The following is a 20,274-nucleotide window of genomic DNA, read 5'->3' as shown; positions in this document are numbered from 1 at the left end:
GGGGAGAATCAGGTTCACGGGAGTCTGATCCAGAGGAAGACTCTGGTTCAGGGGAAAAAGAAGGATCTAGTTCAGGGGAAGGAATGGAGTCAGGGGAGTCCATTTCACAGATAATTAGGAGTGCAAGGGACAAAAACACGCTAGAATAGTAAGACAAACAGATTGAAGTAGCCCCTTCCTCTCCACAAATCCACGTCCAAGATCGACCAGATATTCATGAGGTAAGTAACACTACAAGCCCTTCCTCTTCCATGTCATTATCTGCTCCAAATTATTATCTGCCTCCTAGACAGAACGGTGGGAAACCACCCGACAGATACTCTCCAAATGGCAAAGCAAGATATGTCATCACACAGTATGTCTCTACACATAGACTGCCACCACAACATCAAGCCTTTGTAAATGAGATGAAGAATATAAAAATACCTACAAATGTTGAGGAAGCCTTAAAGAACCCGAAATGGGTAGCAGCAATGGAGGCTGAAATGGATGCATTACAAAGAAACGGTACATGAAGCATTGTATAACTCCCTTTAGGAAAAAAACTAGTAGGGTGCAAATGGATATTCAACCAAACACAGAGCAGATGGGACAATTGATCGGTACAAAGCAAGGTTAGTAACAAAGGGATACACGCAATCATTTGGCATCGACTATAAGGAAACTTTTGCCCCAGTTGCAAAGATGAACACCATTAGAGTCTTATTATCTTTAGCAACAAATTTCGGTTAGCCCTTGAAGCAATTTGATGTGAAGAACGCATTCCTCCATGGGGATTTGGAAGAAGAAGTTTATATGCAGCTTCCACCTAGGTTTAACTGTCCACAATATAGCGAAAAAGTGTGTAGATTATGAAAATCATTGTATGGCTTGAAACAATCGCCAAGAGCATGGTTTGGAAGGTTCACAGAAGCTATGAAACGAATTGGTTATCACCAAGGTAACTCTGATCACACTTTATTCATCAAACACAAGAATGAGAGAGTTACACTGCTCATTATTTATGTGGATGATATGATTGTAACTGGTGATGACGCAGACGAAATAGAAAGGCTACAAGAATGTTTGTCCACTGAATTTGAAATGAAAGATTTAGGAGGACTGAAATATTTTTTAGGGATTGAAGTTGCAAAGACTAAAAATGGTATATACCTGTCACAACGAAAGTATATACTGGATCTATTATCTGAAACTGGTATGCTAGAATGCAAACCAGTAGAGTCTCTTATTGTTCAGAATCATCATTTGGCCATTTACCTAGATCAGGTACCAACAAACAAGGAAAGATACCAGCGATTGGTAGGGAGATTAATTTATTTGTCTCACACACGCCCCGACATTGCCTATGTTGTTAGTGTGGTAAGTCAGTTTATGCATGCTCTAAGTGAAGACCATATGACAGCCGTAATGAGGATTCTGAGTTACCTAAAAGGGGCCCCAGGAAAAGGACTGACATTTAAAAGATATGGGCATATGGAAGTGAAGGGATTTACTGATGCAGATTGGGCAGGAAATCTCACTGACAGAAGATCCACCTCTGGCTATTTTACATTTGTTGCATGAAACCTTGTCACATGGAGAAGCAAAAAACAAAACGTGACAGCGAGATCCTCAGCAGAGGCAGAATATAGAGGGATGGTACATGAAATATGTGAACTGTTATGGCTTAGGACTCTACTCACCGAAGTAGGTTTTGAACCAAAAGAACCTATGTTACTATACTGCGACAATCAGGCAGCACGAGAGATAGCTAATAATCCGGTCCAACATGATCGAACTAAACACATTGAGGTAGATCGACACTTCATCAAGGAAAAGTTACTTCTGAAGTTAGTGGACATCCATTTCATTCGATCAAGTGAGTAGCTAGCAGATATTCTAACACATGCAGTCCCTGCGTTAGCTCTTCATAAGGTTCTAGACAAGTTAGGCTTAGAAGGTATCTTCGCACCAACTTGAGGGGAAGTGTTAACATGTAATTAGCTGAATTAGAGAATAAGAGTTCTAGTAGATATTCCATAAGAGTTCTAAAAGGATACACATTAATATATTCCTTTCAGAACAGGAAATATATTCCTTGTAGAACAGGAAACTTGTAAACCGCCATATATATGCCTATATAAGGCATTCCTCTGAGAGAGAAGAATAACAAGAACAATTAAAAAAAAACCTAAACTCTAAACTTTATCATCACCGATCAATCATCTTACTCTTTACCTCTACGATTAACAACATGAAAGTCATCAAGTGTGTCAACATCATCAGATATGTGTTGATGCAATCCAAACTCACGCATTACCCGATCAGGGCAATGCACCTCAACTATAACAAATAGTGCATATGAACCACTAACCATAAATCACTTCCCTTCATGCATAATGAAGATGCTCTTCCAATCAAATCATCATTGTACAATGTCTTTATCACTTATGAAACCATAAAGCATATATATTAAAAACACTCACACCAAAAAATAAAGTTAAATAAAAAAAATGAATAATTGAGTTCATACATATATGGTGAGGCTCATGTGAATCCAACTTGTCCTGATAGAACTCGTGAACATGAGCGAGATTTTGTGTAAAACGCCTAGACCTCTCCCTAACCAAACCAACATGTTAAATAGCTAAGTTAGACATTTTTTCATAGAAAATTTAAATTTAATTATGTGTTCATAGTTATTATTATTAAGCTCCAATTAAGAGTCGTATTCTCGTAACAGTGTCGAGCATCTGATTTTTCCAAACATTAGGATGATCAATGTGAAGATACTCTCATGACCATAAGTTCATATTCATAATAAAGAAATGAATAAATACTTAAATTAAAAATATTTAATAGAATATAATATCAAATTATACCTATAGAAATAATAAACATAAGCCGATGTTTTTCTTGTATGACATGCATACATGGCAAAGCTAATGATATGGATATGCAAGCATCATCGAGCCCAACTATAGTTATGAATGACAACAAAGTTTTCTAGCAGTGGAAGAAAGTAGCATGGAACTACATTGTCTGTCAAATTGGTGAAGATTGGCCCCAAACATATGCATTATTTATGCTCTAGCATAATAATACAATACAATCTTTGTAGCACCCTTTGGTGGGGTCTTAAAACTCTCATTCAACCATGTCAACCTAATATAATCCCCTTTATATCCCTCATGAGGTGGCACCTGTCCTAATAGACAAAGACATAAATCATCTTTGTTGAAAGCTGTAAGGCTTGCAACAGGAGTTCCATCTATTAGAAGGTTGACTGGTATGACAACAACATCTTGTAATATTGGTGTCATCTCTCCAACATGAAAATAGAATATGTGAGTCTCACGCCTCCACCTCTCTACTAATGCTGAAATCAAATCGTGATATAAGAACAAACATGGTCATCTAGGTCTATAGGGGCGTAATGATGAGGTTTAACCGGATCACCCTGAGAATTTCATTAAAAAAAATATAAACATAAGTATTAACAACATTTACAATTTATCATATAACCATGTTATATATAAAAAATTAACTTACTCGTCAAGCCCAAATATCCTCTGATTGATGCTTGTACTGTAATTGCAAGACTGAGAAATCATCAAGAGCTGGTGTAACATCCCCTACTTGGGGATAAAAAACAACACTCTCATGTCAACCGAAAACAGAGGAATTTTTTTTTCTTATATATATATATATATATATATATATATATATATATATATATATATATATATTCATGGTTTTCAAATTAAAATTTACCGAAATTTCGACGGAGTCCCCCCTAAACTGGAAGGTCCCAAGTTATTGATATGTAACCTGTTTACACTTTCAATAACTCGCATTTCATAACTTAATCCCGACCTAATTGTCTTGGGTTTCAATTTCCACAATATTCTCACACCTATTATCCACGATATTCATGATATACATTATATAACAAAATATCATTATGGATGAAAATAAAAGTAAATACTTAGACATGAAAGATGGTTTACATGAGCTACAGAGATTAAGTTCATTCAATCAATTTTAAAAATTATTTATACAAATTAAGTTATACAAACATTTTCATGTTTACAAAATATAAGGGTATACCCCCTATAACCTAAATTACAAGAAGGGAAACATAAGCTAGGATCTACTCCTGTCGTGCATGTGATGTTCCTGAAACAAAATATATATTATTGAAAGGTGATTATCACATAAAAATAACAACATGAATATCAAGCAATTTTAAAAGGGTAACATGCATTCATATTTTGTTCTTCTCCTTTCTGGTTTTCATTAGAATCTCTTCCGTATACAAACTATTAATAACTGTTCCCTCTTTCACTATTAACCTCCATTCTAGACTTTATAAGATCAAGCATGATTATCTTCGTTTAACCCATTTTCGATACCCCTTTCACTAGTATCATCATCATCATCCCATAGGAGTCGATGCAGGGTGATCCCCTTACCCGAGATCCTAACATACACTGAATGTATGCTAGCCGAAACGTGGTGATCCCCTTACCAGGGATCCTAACATACATTGAATGTATGCTAGCTGAAACATAGCGATCCCCTTACCTGAGATCCTAACATACACTGAATGTATGCTAGCTGAAAACATGGCGATCCCCTTACCCGGGATCCTAACATACACTAAATGTATGCTAGTCCAACCATGGTGATCCCCTTACCCGGGATCCTAACATACACTAAATATATGCTAGTTTACGCCTCAAATCACACTTCTCATATTTCATTTGTCAGTGATAATTTCATCATTTAGCAATTCACACAACAACCTTTCCCCTTGAGTACTCGTACATTCGGTAATTCACATTTCACATCAGTAATATATATTAAAACATGGAATTTACATAGAAGGTAAAGGTGTGATTCACCTACCTGTAATAAAAGCTCTACTCATGCTCCCCTGCTACTGCTGTTGCACCACGCCTGTGGTCTCTCCTGCAAATCACAGATTTATCTCATAAATTTTCCTCACTCAAGGATATGTTTTATAATAACCATATCAACAACCAATAAGTCTTTCTTTCAGTCATTTCTTAGTACTTTATGTTTTTCTCATTTCACTCATTATTATTATCGTTCTTTGTCCAATCCTAGTTATCATTCCTTTCTTTATATTTGGACTGTTACTATCCAACTGTTGCAGCCTTGTTTTTGAACTGTTACTGTCTAACATCTCCTTAGATTTTTAACTATATCTGGAGTTATAGAACTCCGATTCAAGTGAAATTTATGTCGTTAGAAAGCTAAGACATGAGGCTACAAGTTCTATGATTTAAGAAGAACCCAGTTCTGTCTCTAAGATAGTCAAAATCGCTCATCAACAAATACTTGGACTGTTACTGTCCGTTTTTGAACTGTTACTGTCTGACCTCTCCTCAGACTTTTAACTATATCTGGAGTTATAGAACTCCTATTCAAGTGAAATTTATGTCGTTGAAAAGCTAAGACACGAGGCTACAAGTTTTATGATTTAAAGAGAACTCAGTTCTACCTCTATGATAGTCAAAATCGCTCATCAACAAACACTTGGACTGTTACTGTCCGTTTTTGAACTGTTACTGTCTGACCTCTCCTCAATTTTTTAACTATATTTGGAGTTATAGAACTTCAATTTAAGCAAAATTTATGATGTTGGAAAGCTAAGACATGAGGCTACAAGTTCTATGATTTAAGGAGAACCTAGTTCTGCCTCTAAAATAGTCAAAATCCCTCATTAAAAAACACTTGGACTGTTACTGTCCGTTTTTGAACTGTTACTGTCTGACATCTCCTCAGATTTTTAACTATATCTGGAGTTATAGAACTCCGATTCAAGCAAAATTTGTATTGTTGAAAAGCTAAGACATGAGGCTGCAAGTTCTATGATTTAAAGGGAACCCAGTTCTGCCTCTAAGATAGTCAAAATCGCTCATTAACACACATTTGGACTGTTACTGTCCCTTTTTGAACTGTTACTGTCTGACCTCTTTTCAGATGTTTAACTATATCTGGAGTTATAGAACTCCGATTCAAGCAAAATTTATGTCGTTGGAAAGTTAAGACATGGGGCTACAAGTTCTATTTTTGAGGAGAACCCAGTTTTGCCTCTAAGATAGTCAAAATCGCTCATCAACAAACACTTAGACTGTTATTGTCCATTTTTGAACTGTTACTGTCTGACCTCTCCTCAGATTTTTAACTATATCTGGAGTTATAGAACTCCAATTCAAGCAAAATTTGTGTCATTGTGAAGCTAAGATATGAGGCTACAAGTTCTATGTTTAAGGAGAACCCAGTTCTGCCTCTAAGATAGTCAAAATCGCTCATTAACAAACACTTGGACTGTTACTGTCCAACTGTTACTGTCTGTTTTTGAACGGTTACTGTCTGACCTCTCCTCAGATTTTTAACTATATCTGGAGTTATAGAACTCAAATCTATAATTTAACATCCAGGCATCAATTCATATTTGACTTTAAAACAACTCATAAGACCATGTTTAGAATATCTTACCTGATACGAATTAAGGTCTCGATCCCTCCTTTTCTTTCTAATGACAGCCGACCCTCCCCTATTCTCTTCTTGTTCAATTGTTTTCTTATTAATCCCTTGCCTACTAGTGTTTATTTTTACCTATAACCCTTAATCTTGGATGAGTTCTTGAAATTTGGTGTTTCTCTCTTGATCTGTAAAAATAGATACCAAAACTCCCTCTCTTCTTTCTTCACGATAGTTGCAGAATTGTTTTTAGTAAGAAGAGTAGTATTTATGCTCTATAATTATTCTTATTTGTATTTAGACCCCATTTTCTTTAAATGTATTCGTTTTGCCCCCACTTCTTTTTAGTTTAGTTTATTTCTTTAATTTAATCCAGCCTTGATTATCTCGGGATTTACACCTGGACATAATGAGAACTTGTCCTCTCGTATACCACGACATCTTGAAATAAATCCACCTCTCCTAGTTCGCACCATCATATATAGTCATGTAAAAATGTTAAAGGATATAGAATAAAAGGATAAAAAAACTACTTAAAATAGAGATATGAAATAAAAATCTCAATTTAAAACAAAAATTTTCTTTTACGCTGTCCATTTTGAATTGTTTTTCTATTATGACTAGTATAATTAGGTAGACGAGTGGATCTACATTGACCCTTTTCAACTCTCCGTTTAGTTGGACACCCTTCAACTCATGACCTAGTATAATCAAACCATAATGGAATATAAGGTAACGATTTGAAATAAAAACCATATGAATTTTTGTAATTGGTGTTAGAAAATAAAGTGTCAATAAATTTTTCAAAGTCAACATGTTACAATGTATAACATACAATAAAGTGTGAACATGGTCGATAATACAACTACCATTTACCACACGTATATATTCTTTGATTAAACTGAACTTTTCATTGAGCCTCTCTTTGACTACCAATTACTAGGGGATCTTGACTTGAAAACACCATTTGGGATATTAAATATACTCGCAACATGTTATCTTGATTTTGATGCATCAACAATAAGTTTAGCAAGCACTTGCGAAGGCCACAATACACCATGACTAATGCAATTATCAATTGCAGCTATTCGATCAACAAAATATTTATTAGTCCGAAAAAAGGTAATTTGCGCTATAGTTATTATAGGCAAGCCACGAATAGTTTTAAAGACATTGTTGAAAATCTTTGACAAATTAGTGATCATATTTTCATAACGATAATCACCATCATATGAGAGTGTCTATCTTTCTTTTGGTTCAATCTCAAGCCATTCTTTGATTTGATCATTCATGTCAACCATATCATTATACATAGTATCAAATTTATGTCTTGAAGGCTTTTAACACATCTTATCTAATAGTTTTTTCAATGCCACATCTTTTAATCTTTTTTTGAAGTTACTCACAAAGTGGCAAGAGCAATAACGATGATACCTATCTAGTTGGGTCCATATCTATGACATAACATTCTTAATTGCTGTATGTTTATATGAAATTATACACAATCTAGTACGTCTACCCGTGACATGTTAGCAAATCAAATCTAAAAATCATGTCTAGTTATTGTTCATTTCTTTCTCAGCCAAAGTATAACCAATCAAGATTTTTGCCTTGTACTTTCCATATAAGTGAGTGTCGTCAATACTTATCAATACCGTCAGAACTCCTTATGTGATCAAAGTAACCTCTCCAATAATTTTTGTTTAGCTAACCAAGAATTTTTATACGATATATCATACAAATAATCTTTATGGATAGTTTCTTAAATGGTTATAGTTTTAATACTTATTTTAGGTTTGAAAAAGGTCAACATCATAGTAGCAACAAAATAAGAGTCAATATAATGGTAGGCTCTCATAACCATTAGATTGTGTCATGTGTGAGAATCTTTCAATTTTGAAATATCAAATGAATTAGATTTTTTGTGATATTTCCCACGCAAATATCATTGACATGATGGTTCATGCTTACGCTGTAACTACTTATAAGTTATGGTTAAACGTTGTGCTTTATATTAAAGTGAATTTTTTACATGTCACCATTTAACTACATTAATTAAATCAGTCTTAGTTCAAAATATTTGTCTAACCCGCAACTTAGTATTTAAACATGAATTCATATGACTCATATGAGCAGACCCACTAACATATTTAAATTTAGGAAAAAGGGGTCTTATTGTTTGGTTTATTGGCTCACCTTGCTCATCATCCTCAACTATATCATTGACATGAAAATTATCTTTCTGATCACTCGGTTCAACTTCATCATAACAATATGGAGTTATTACCATATCTAACCAAGGTTCCATATACACCATTTCTTGAACCGATGTTAGGTTCATTGCATCACTAATTGTCTTACATGGACCTACTGCATGTGATAATTTTGAAGTTCTTTGATTGTAACTTAGGACCCGAGTCAACTCTAAATTTGAAGAGTTTTCTACTTTAGGTTTTCTACTCAAGAAGAGCTCTAATATTTGCAATCCATTTATGATGATCAACCCAATCATTGTATTAAAACTCATATCACTAGTAATGAGCACACCAACATAATGATTCAGATGGCCTCCACCCAATATCCTCCAAGTAATACCAACATTAAATTTGGCTAGATTCCACCCAATTCCTCAACACTAAATTTCTAAATCCATCAAATGAACTATCTAATCTCAAGCTACATAACTCGGTACTTCCTCTGTGGTAAAGATACCATTATTGCTATCGATGATTTTACCACCATAATAACATAAAATTCCCACTATATAAGATATGTTATGTGAAAATCACAACAAAATACAATGTTAATTTGTCAATATAGCAAATAATTCAAGTTACATTAAAAAATTCAAAATTAACAAAAATCATAAATTAAACCCTAAAACCTTAACACTAATATAATCAACACAACATAATTCATCGATTTTTCTTACTAAATAAGAAAATGTATACACTTTCTTAACTAATTTTATATCAAATTAATCTCAAATTATAATTCAATTAGGAAAAATCAACAAAAACCCTAACCTAAACTCTAAAACCTTTATCCTAAAAAATTCACAAATTAGCCAAGTAAGTAAAATAACAAGATAATAAAGGGGAAGGTGAATATACCTTAAATTAGTTAAATTGGGAGCTTATAAGTGGTAGTGGTGGTGGTGGCAGTGACAGTGGAGAGAGATTGGTTGTTGCCCGAGTGGATGGCTAGAGAAAGAACAAACAGTTGAAAGAGAGAGAGAAATGTGAGGTTTGTCATGGGAAAGGGAGAAATATAGTCTTTTATGGTGAAGAGAGATCATCTAGCATGAGTTGAGAGTGTCATATGGAGGAGGGAGAAGCAGAGAAGAAAGAAGTAAGGGGAGAAGAAAAGAAATGAGAAACTATCTTCAAAATAATTAACCGGGTGGTCATGCATATGCTACATGCGTGACCTATAGGTGACATATTTACTACATACAATTGTTACGCATTTAGTAAATGCACAACTTATAAGTTGTATATATACTACATGCGCGGTTATTGTTTTTATGCTAGAGTGAGGATCATTTTTTCAACTATGCTAGTTTGAAAAATAAGTTCGTCCACTGTGCTAATATGAGAAAAAATTTCAATTTTGATCGCATCTTAATAAAATAAAAAGTACCAGTTTACAAACATAAGAAAGCACTAAATTTGTAAAAGTATTTTCGTTGGTTCCCTGTATATGCTACCTTTTGTTTTCTATCTATGTGTTAAGTACAAAAGATGATGAGTTATTTTTGCATGAATTATTGGTTCAATGATATAAGAAAAGCTTTAGATACAGGGTATTTGATAGTAATCTCAATGCTTTCAACTTGTACACTTGTGTGTCTGTGTGTGTATCACTATAAATACAATTGATTCCTATTTTAAAGGATACAATTTTAAGAACTTGTTACAGCTAAAGATCTTATCTTCTTTATTATTAGGCTCTTGATTTACTGCTAAGATTTCTCTTGTCTTCTGGGTATATATGATCTCCCTTGATTTCAGTAATATCAACTTGACTCTCCACACACACACCCCCTCAATCTGGAGGGTAGATCATGGACATTCAAATTGCGTTGGACTTGTTTAAATCTGATTAGCGGTAATGACTTGGTAAGTGCATCTGCTAACTGGTTTTTGTTTGAAATGAATTGAACCCCTAGTTATTTGTTGCAAACTTGATCTCAAACAAAGTGAAAATCTATTTTGATGTGTTTTGTTCTTGCATGAAATAAAGGATTGGAGATGAGATAGGTTACTCCAATATTATCACACCACAGAGTCGGAGTTTGTGTTAGAGGTAGACCGAGTTCAGATAGTATTGATTTGATCCAAGTAAGTTCAGCAGCTGCATTTGCTATTGTTGCTTTGTATTCTACTTCTAGCGACTATAGGTTGTTGTTTGCAACTCCAAGAGATCAAGTTGGCACTTATGTGGATGTAGTATATATGCACCAACTGAACGCCAATCATCTCTATTAGTTGCCCAGTCTGAATCTGAATATGCTCGTTGCCTGAAATCACCAGTTTTTGTGATGAACAAACCTGTTGCAACTGAATGTTTGAGGTAGCGCAATATGCGCTTGCCTGCAAGCCAATGGGAATCATGAGGTTTATGCATAAATTTGTTGACTTTGTGTACATCAAAGGCCAAATCAGGTCGTGTAAAGGCAAGATATTGCATGCTTCCGACAATATTTTGGTAGAGGCTGATATCCTCGAAAGGACTTCCATCTGTGAATTAAGATGACAATTATTCGAAGTCATAGGATTGTTGCAAGGTTTGGCTGTGTCCATGTTACTTCGTTTAAGTAAATCAATAATATACTTTTGTTGAGTTAAATAAATTCCCTCTGGGCATCGAAGTGCCTCTCTACGTCAATGGAGTAATTTAGAGTACCCAAATCGTTGACAGCTATTGATGCAAATCAGGAGGCTTGAGAAGAGACCCCGTAATGCATAAATCCTACTAGGATACGGAAACGTGGGGAAATCAAAGAATCTTGACAGAACCTGATTAGAACTCATTAGTTGTAGTTATTATTTTCCTAGAATAGCTGTTAGTTCCTAGTTAAATTAGTATTACGTTTCACTTACGTATTAGACTACATCCTTAGTTGTAAGGTATTTAAAGAGAGGAACAGAACAAGAGAAAATCAATTTGATGTATTCTTTGCAATTGCATTCTTGAAATACAAATTGGAGAGATTCCTCTACATAGCGATTCTGTATCAATTTACTTATTGTTATTGTTAAGAAACAGTGAGAGACTGTAACCGGTAGGCATATACATCAATTTGGTATCAGAGCGGTTCATGACTGTAACCCGAAGTGGTAACTCCTACCCAATGTCAAACACTCATGTCCCTAATAATCCCTCATACGAACATGCAAACTTACAACAACAAATCATCCATATCACCACTGTGTTAGAACAGCTTTCTAACCGATTAGACGCTGTGGATGAACGTAGAGCAAGGTCTCCTAATAGAAGGGGGGCGTGGACAACTTCGTGAGGAAACACTAGGGGAAAACCTGGATGCTGAGTATAGAGACGTTGAACCCCAGCACCACCGATTACAACATCACAGAGAGGAACTTCCACGACACCGTGACAGGCGAGGGCTGGCAAATCAACCCATCGATGAACTCACTAAGCGAATGAAGGTGGATGTGCCTGATTTTTATGGCAAACTGGAACCACATGCTTTTGAAGATTGGCTAACCGCCATTGAAGACTATTTTGATTGGTTTGCTGTGTCAGAAGAGCGAAAGGTTCGATATATCAGGATGAAATTGAAGGGACATGCTCGTGTCTGGTGGGGAAGCGTGGAAGAACAATTGCAGCGAACACAACGCCCACCTATTTCACACTGGGAAGAAATGAAGGAACGACTAAAGGAAAAATACCTGCCTATCGACTATGAGCAGATGATGTTTGAAGAAATGCTGCAACTAAGACAGGGGACCTTGACAGTGGAACAATATACAGACAAATTCCATGAACTCACCGTCCGTAGCAAGATTATAGAGACCGATCAACAAACATTGGCCCGGTATCGCAATGGATTACGTGGTGAACTATATAAAGAAATGTTGATAGCACGATTAATCACGGTGGAGGAAGCATACCAACTAGCGTTACGAATTGAGAAGCAGATAGGAATTGCAACAGGGAAGAAAACCACGCCGATGGATATGAAATCAGGGCATACGACAAGTTTTTCTGTTCAAAGACAACAATCATCATAGGACAAACCAGGGGGCTCAATGCTAGGAGAATAGAAAGGAAAAACAGACAGAACGAATGATGGTCCACAATGCTACAAATGCAAGGGGTTTGGACACTATGCTGTGGTGTGTCCCACTAGAGGAAAAAAACTTGCTTTTATATGTGAGAAGGAATTAACAGTAATGGAGGATACTGCAGGAGGAGAAGCTGATGAAGATACAGCTGAGGAGGAGGAACACCTAGATGCCTCACAACTGCCAAGCTGCGTTATTCACAGAATTTTAACAGGAAACAAGAAGGAACTCAAAGCCAATCAGGAATGGTTGCGCACCAACATTTTCCACACCCGACTAGAACATGGAGACAGATCACTGAATGTGATCATTGATAATGGCAGTGGTATGAATGTGATCTCTGAGATAGCAGTAGAGCGATTACATCTGAAGATCGAAACACACCCCTCTCCTTATCGAATCAGCTGGGTCAATGAACATAACTCAGTTTCAGTGAAACATCGATGTCTAGTGCAGTTTTCATTAGGACAAGAGTATGTAGATGAAGCATGGTGCGATATCATCCCGATGACCGTCTGCCACATGTTATTGGGACGACCATGGCTGTACGACCGTAGAGTCTCCTATAATGGCTATACCAACACCTACTCCTTCTATTTTAAAGGCAAGAAGTTGGTCCTAGTTCCATTACCGATTGCAGAATTTGAAGCTACCAACAAAAAGGTACCAGTACTGAACATGCATCAGTTTTCTCAAGCTGTAAGTGGGGAGCAAATGTTGTTGTTTGTGGTGAGACGGGAGGTAAAACAAGATGATGGTGTCGTACCTAAAGAGCTGGCAATAATACTTGACAGATTCCAAGATATCATGCCCTCTGAAATGCCAAACCAACTGCCACCAATGCGGGATGTACAACATGTAATTGATTTAATCCCAGGTTCCTCTTTACCCAACCTACCTCATTACAGAATGAGCCCTGCAAAGAATGAGGAGCTGAATCAACAGATCCAATAGTTACTAGACAAGGGATTTATCCATGAAAGCCTTAGCCCTTGCGCTGTTCTAGTACTACTTACACCAAAAAAAGATGGGAGCTGGAGGATGTGTGTAGACAGTCGGGCAATTAATAAAATAACAGTTAAATATTGATTCCCAATTCCACGGCTTGACGACATGCTAGACTTACTAAATGGCGCCTCTATTTTTACAAAGCTTGATCTTCGTAGTGGGTATCATCAAATTCGCATTCGTCCTGGTGACGAATGGAAGACAGCCTTCAAAACCAAAGAGGGGTTATTTGAATGGCTAGTCATGCCTTTCGGGTTAACCAACGCACCGAGTACTTTCATGCGTGTTATGACGCAAATCCTCAAACCCTTCTTGGGTAAATGTGTTGTTGTGTATTTTGACGATATCTTGATATTCAGTAACTGTTTACAGGATCATCTAGCCCATGTGGAGCAAATATTAACAACATTGCAGGCATAGCAACTTTATATTAATCATGCCAAATGCTCATTCCTGAAGAAGAAAGTCTATTTTTAGGCTTTATCATTTCTAATAAAGGAGTAGAAGTTGACCCCACTAAAGTGCAAGCTATTTAGAATTGGCCAACACCTCGGACCTTTTCTGATGTTCGTAGCTTCCACGGCCTACCTATGTTTTATCGGCGATTCATTCGTAATTTCAGCACCATAATGGCCCCAATAACTGAGTGCTTAAAGAGCAGCAACTTCACTTGGACAGCAGCAGCCAACAGAGCTTTTGACGAGATTAAGAATAAACTAAGACATGCACCAGTTCTGAAACTTTCGGATTTTTCCAAAGTCTTTGAGGTGGCTTGTGACGCTTCACATATAGGAATCGGGGGAGTTCTAAGTCAGGAAGGTCATCCCATTGCCTTCTACAGCGAAAAGCTTAATGACACCCGTCGGAGATATTCAGCGTACGATATGGAATTTTATGCGTTGATTCAAACCATTAAGCATTGGCATCCGTACTTGATCCATAGAGAGTTTATTCTTTATACTAATCATGACTCTTTGAGACACCTTGGCTCCCAGAACAAACTCAACTTAAGACATTCTCGGTGGATGAATTATTTACAACAGTTTGATTTCGTCATTAAGCACAAAGCAGGAACAGAGAATAAGGTGGCTGATGCATTAAGTCGACGACCTCACTTGCTGCATGTGTTCTCAGCTCATACTACTGGTCTCGAAGACATCCAGACGCAATACATGGATGATGATGATTTTGGCACAATATGGAGCAACTTAAAGTCCAAAATCACTATAACAGGAGGTAATTATTCCTTGAGGGACGAATACTTATATTTTGGTACTAGACTATGCATTCCCAGAGGTTCCCTCCGCGAGCTCATCATCACAGAACTTCATGGTGGTGGCTTAGCTGGACATTTTGGTTATGACAAAACCTTTGCCTTGGCTGCTGATCGGTTCTACTGGCCCCGATTGCGTAAGGATGTACACAAAGTGGTTGATCGGTGCAGAATTTGTCAACTAAACAAAGGGACAAAGAACCAAGCGGGACTCTACACCCCCCAGCCAACACCAGACCAGCCATGGCAGCACATTAGCATGGATTTTGTCCTAGGATTACCCAGGACTGTTCGGCAACATGACTCAGTTATGGTAGTAGTGGATCGATTCTCAAAAATGGCTCATTTCATCCCTTGCAACAAGACCTTTGATGCTTCCAAAGTGGCAGTCTTATTCCTACAAGAAGTAATCCGACTACATGGTGTGCCACGCTCTATTGTATCCGACAGAGACGTTAAATTTGTTAGCTACTTTTGGAAGACCTTATGGACAAAAATGGGAACAAAGTTAATGTTTTCTAGTGCATTCCACCCCCAAACCGACGGTCAGACCGAAGTCCTCAACAGAAGCTTAGGAAACTTACTGCGCTGCCTCATTGCTGACCATACAACCAGCTGGGATCTCATACTCCCCCATGCAGAATTTGCTATCAATAATTCTGTGAATAGATCTACAGGATTCACACCTTTTGAAGCAGTATATGGCAGACGACCCTATACTCCCATGGATCTCACTCCATTACTGTTGCCTCCCAGACCAAGTGAAGCTGGCCTTGATTTTTCTGAACACATGAAAGATGTTCATGCGAAGGTTAAAAGATGATTATCCCACAGTACTGACTCATATGCAGCTGCTACCAATATTAAACGCAAAGACAGACAATTTAATAGCGGTGACACTGTGTTGGTTCGCCTAAAACCAGAACGCTTTCCACCCGGAAGTTTCACCAAGCTGCATGCGCGACGTGCAAGACCTTTTCAGATCACTAAAAAGTTGGGTAACAATGCTTATGTCATCGACTTACCTTCAGAATTTGGTATTAGCCCAATTTTTAACATTGAGGATATCACTGCGTTTAAAGGCGACATAAATGATCAGGATCATAGGTCACAGGCAGAGGACATGCCAGCATGCCTTCCCAAAGTCCCCACAACCAGTGCACCACAGGAGGACATTGCCTCCATCAGTGATCATCAATTTGTCTCTACACGTCGCGGGGGTTATTATAAATTCTTAGTTCAATGGAGACATCAATCCCTTTCAGACTCAGCCTGGATCAAAGGCACAGAGCTTCAGCGACTACACCCAGAATTATTTGCTGCATATGTTCATCGTTACTTGTCGGAGTCAAGTTCTTCAGGGGATTCGGCAATTGATGCAAATCAGGAGGCTTGAGAAGAGACCCCGTAATGCATAAATCCTACTAGGATACGGAAACGTGGGGAAATCAAAGAATCTTGACAGAACCTGATTAGAACTCATTAGCTGTAGTTATTATTTTCCTAGAATAGCTGTTAGTTCCTAGTTAAATTAGTATTACGTTTCACTTACGTATTAGACTACATCCTTAGTTGTAAGGTATTTAAAAAGGGGAACAGAACAAGAGAAAATCAATTTGATGTATTCTTTGCAATTGCATTCTTGAAATACAAATTGAAGAGATTCCTTTACAGAGCGATTCTGTATCAATTTACTTATTGTTATTGTTAAGAAATAGTGAGAGACTGTAACCGGTTGGCATATACATCAGCTATTTTGTTCTGTAAAGATTGAATTACAGTATGGATTGCATCTGAACTTGAACCCGTTATTAATTAAGATATCATCAACGTATACGAGAATGTATACAATAGTTGTTTTTGTTTTAAAACAAATATAGACGCGTCAGCCTTACTCTCATGAAAACCAAAGGACTTGAGCTTGTCTGAAAGTTTAAGAAACAAGCTGGAAATGATTTTCCCGATGCCAAAGCCAATTGGATTGAAGAAAGCAAGCAAACCGTTGGGTGGGTGAGCTGAAAAGAAATGAGAGGTAGCTCTTTTAAATACAGAAGTTGGCTGGCGTGTTTCCACTAAAGAAAGCGATTTGCCTTGCATTTTCCTTTCCCATTTTGCACAACGCAAAATGGATCTTGAAGACCAGTCTGAACATGACCACTGTGCACTCCACCTTTCTTTATATTAAACTCGGAACTTTACGGCATCAAAGAGTGGGTTCGAGCAATCATTTATCCCATACGGTTCATTTGAAGTCACCGCAGTTATGTTCATATACTCCATTTCAGCAAATTCATTTTCTCCGTTTTGGTTATGCGATGTACGCATGGTAGAAACTGCCACACCAGACATAAAGGAGTCCCACATGAAATAGCTCTGCAAAAGATGTATTAAAATTATGATCATAAAAGTTCTACTTCTCCCTTTCTGCATGAAAAAGATATATGACATTTCATATGAGGTTTCAAATGGTAAAAAGTGTGGAAACAAGCATTACTGTATAAAATGGGTCATCAAACCAAGTATCACGAGCCATTTTCAAGGACTGGAAGCAGTATTGTGCCTAGTATGTGTGCTGGTTCTGCTCAAATGCCTTGAAGAAATTCTCATTTACTGGAATGGTATATATTTGTTGCGTCGAGGGGCATACTTAGAAGTCATCAGTGCATACCAACGTTTTCACTGTTGTATTAAACTCAATCCATCTAGAAGGTCAAGGAAGGAAGCCACCAGCTGTCACCGCCCAGCCACCAACCGGCCAGCCGCCAGCCACCAGCTGTTTGCCGCCATAGCCGCCAGCCGCCTTCACACCACCGTCCACAGCCGCCTTCACACTTGAAGGTTGAATTATCTTGTTTTGAATTTGTGTATAAATAGCTAGCTCAGCTTATGTTATTCTGTGTGGAGAGAGTAGAGAGAAACACTAGAGAGAGAGAGAGATGGCGTGTATTGTGTTAAGCTTTTGTGTTAATTGTTTGTAAGCTTTTGTTCTTGAAATAAAACAGTGTGTTTTATCCCCTCCGAGTGTTTCAAAGCCACCACCAGTGGTTTCTCCCACCAACAATTGGTATCAGAGCCCCGTTCGTCAGAAAACAGAAGTGTTTTTGGGAGATATCCGAATTTTCAAAGTTGTCAAAAACAAGTTTTGATCATTCCAACGTGTAGAGCTCATCCATACGAACTCACTGCCGCAAAAATCAGCTCAATCGGACACCGGGGTGAGCCACACGCGCCTCCTGAAAATCCGGTGACTGTAGCCCAGTCGCACCCACGCGCGCCAGAGGAAGAAGACGAGTGACGTCCACGCGCGCCATATTTGAGCCGTTTAAGCCGAGCCGAGCCGAGCCGCAAGCCAAGTCTCCAGCCGCGCCGAAGCATATTCCCAAGAATATTCCCTTTTCAAGCCTAGCCGCTAAGCCGAGCCGCTATTAGCCTAAGCCGAGCCGATAGAATATTCCGCAGAATATTCCCGGTTCAACCCAGCGAACCGCCCGTCGCCCAGAATTGGTTTTTTGACCGGTTCAACCATTTTCGGACCTGATTTCTACAAAGTCAGACCGGTTCCCGACTATTTCGACCATTCCGGATCGATCTACAGTGTCCGTTTTTCAGAATTCAACTCCCAGAAGGAGATATAGTCATTCCAAGAACAAAATGACTACAGAAAGTACACAAACACTCATCCCGAAGCTGACCAAAGACAACTATGATAGTTGGTGCATAAGATTAAAGGCATTTCTTGGTTCACAAGAGTGTTTGGAGATTGTACACTATGGTTATGATGAACCAGAGTCCAAAGAAGAAGAAGATGCTTTACAAGAGGCACAGAAGCAAGCCCTGAAAGTCAACAGAAAGAAGGACAACAAAGCAAAGACCATCATCTACCAAGGTCTTGATGAAGATACATTCGAGATCATAGCTTCCGCTGAAACATCACATGATATATGGGAGGCTCTCCAACAAAAATACAAAGGTGCTGACAGAATCAAGAAGATTCGTCTTCAATCTTTGCGAGGTGAATTTGAGTTATTGCAAATGAAGTCCTCAGAATCTATTTCTGATTATCACACAAGGATTATGGTGATAGTCAATCAGATGAGGAGAAATGGAGAAGCCATCATAGATTCTCGAATTACTGAGAAAATTTTGAGATCCCTAGATCCAAAATTTGATTTTGTTGTTGTCGCTATTGAAGAGTCCAAGGAAGTGGACAAGTTGACAGTGGATGAACTTATGAGTTCTTTGCAAGCTCATGAGCAGAAGATTGTAAAGAGAAATGGAGATAAGGCCATCGAGCATGCCTTACAAGCAAAGCTGTCTCTCAAGGACAGATATGAGCAAGGGGAGACTTCAACAAGTGGATATACCACTCAAGCAGGAAGTCAACAATCCAGAGGAGGATTCCAAAGATTCCAAGGAAGAGGTTCTTGGAATACAAGCTTTAGAGGAAGAGGTGGTAGAAACACCACCAGAGGAGGTCGAGGACAACAAGCATTCACTCCTAGAGGAAGAGGAGGCGGTTACAATAACCGTGACAAGAAGAATATCCAATGTTATAGTTGCAATCAATTTGGGCACTATAGCACTGAATGCAGAAGGAAAGCTCCGTTGGAGATACGTGAGCAAGCCAACTATGCAGAGAAGGATGACAGAGAAGAAGCTGCATTTCTTGTCCAACAAGAACTTGGCGAGAAACAGAAAAATATATGGTATCTAGATACTGGAGCCAGCAATCACATGTGCGGCTACCGAGAGTTATTTAGTGATCTAGATGAGACCAAGCAAGGTCTAGTTACTTTTGGAGATACCACAAAGGTTCCATTCAAAGGTAAAGGCAGCATCCCAATCAAGTTGAAGAACGGCGATTCCAGCTACATCGCCAATGTCTATTATGTCCCAGCCATAAAGCAGAACCTGATCAGCTTAGGTCAACTTTTGGAGAGAGGATATACTTTTTACTCGAAGAATTGTCATCTGACAATTAGAGACAACAATTGGAGATTAATGGCCTATGTGAAAATGTCCAAGAATAGGATGTTTCCTTTGAACATCCAGTATGATGCAGCAAGGTGTTTGAGTGCCATCACCAACAGTGAAGAATGGCTTTGGCACCTGAGGCTTGGACATCTGAATTTCACGAGCTTGAAGATGCTAGCAAGCAAGAAGATGGTCAAAGGTATGCCTCAC

Source organism: Populus trichocarpa, chromosome 10 (genome assembly GCF_000002775.5).
Source record: "Populus trichocarpa isolate Nisqually-1 chromosome 10, P.trichocarpa_v4.1, whole genome shotgun sequence".
Taxonomy (NCBI): Eukaryota; Viridiplantae; Streptophyta; class Magnoliopsida; order Malpighiales; family Salicaceae; genus Populus; species Populus trichocarpa.
The sequence above is the reverse complement of the archived record's forward strand: the minus strand, read 5'-3'. Positions refer to the sequence as shown.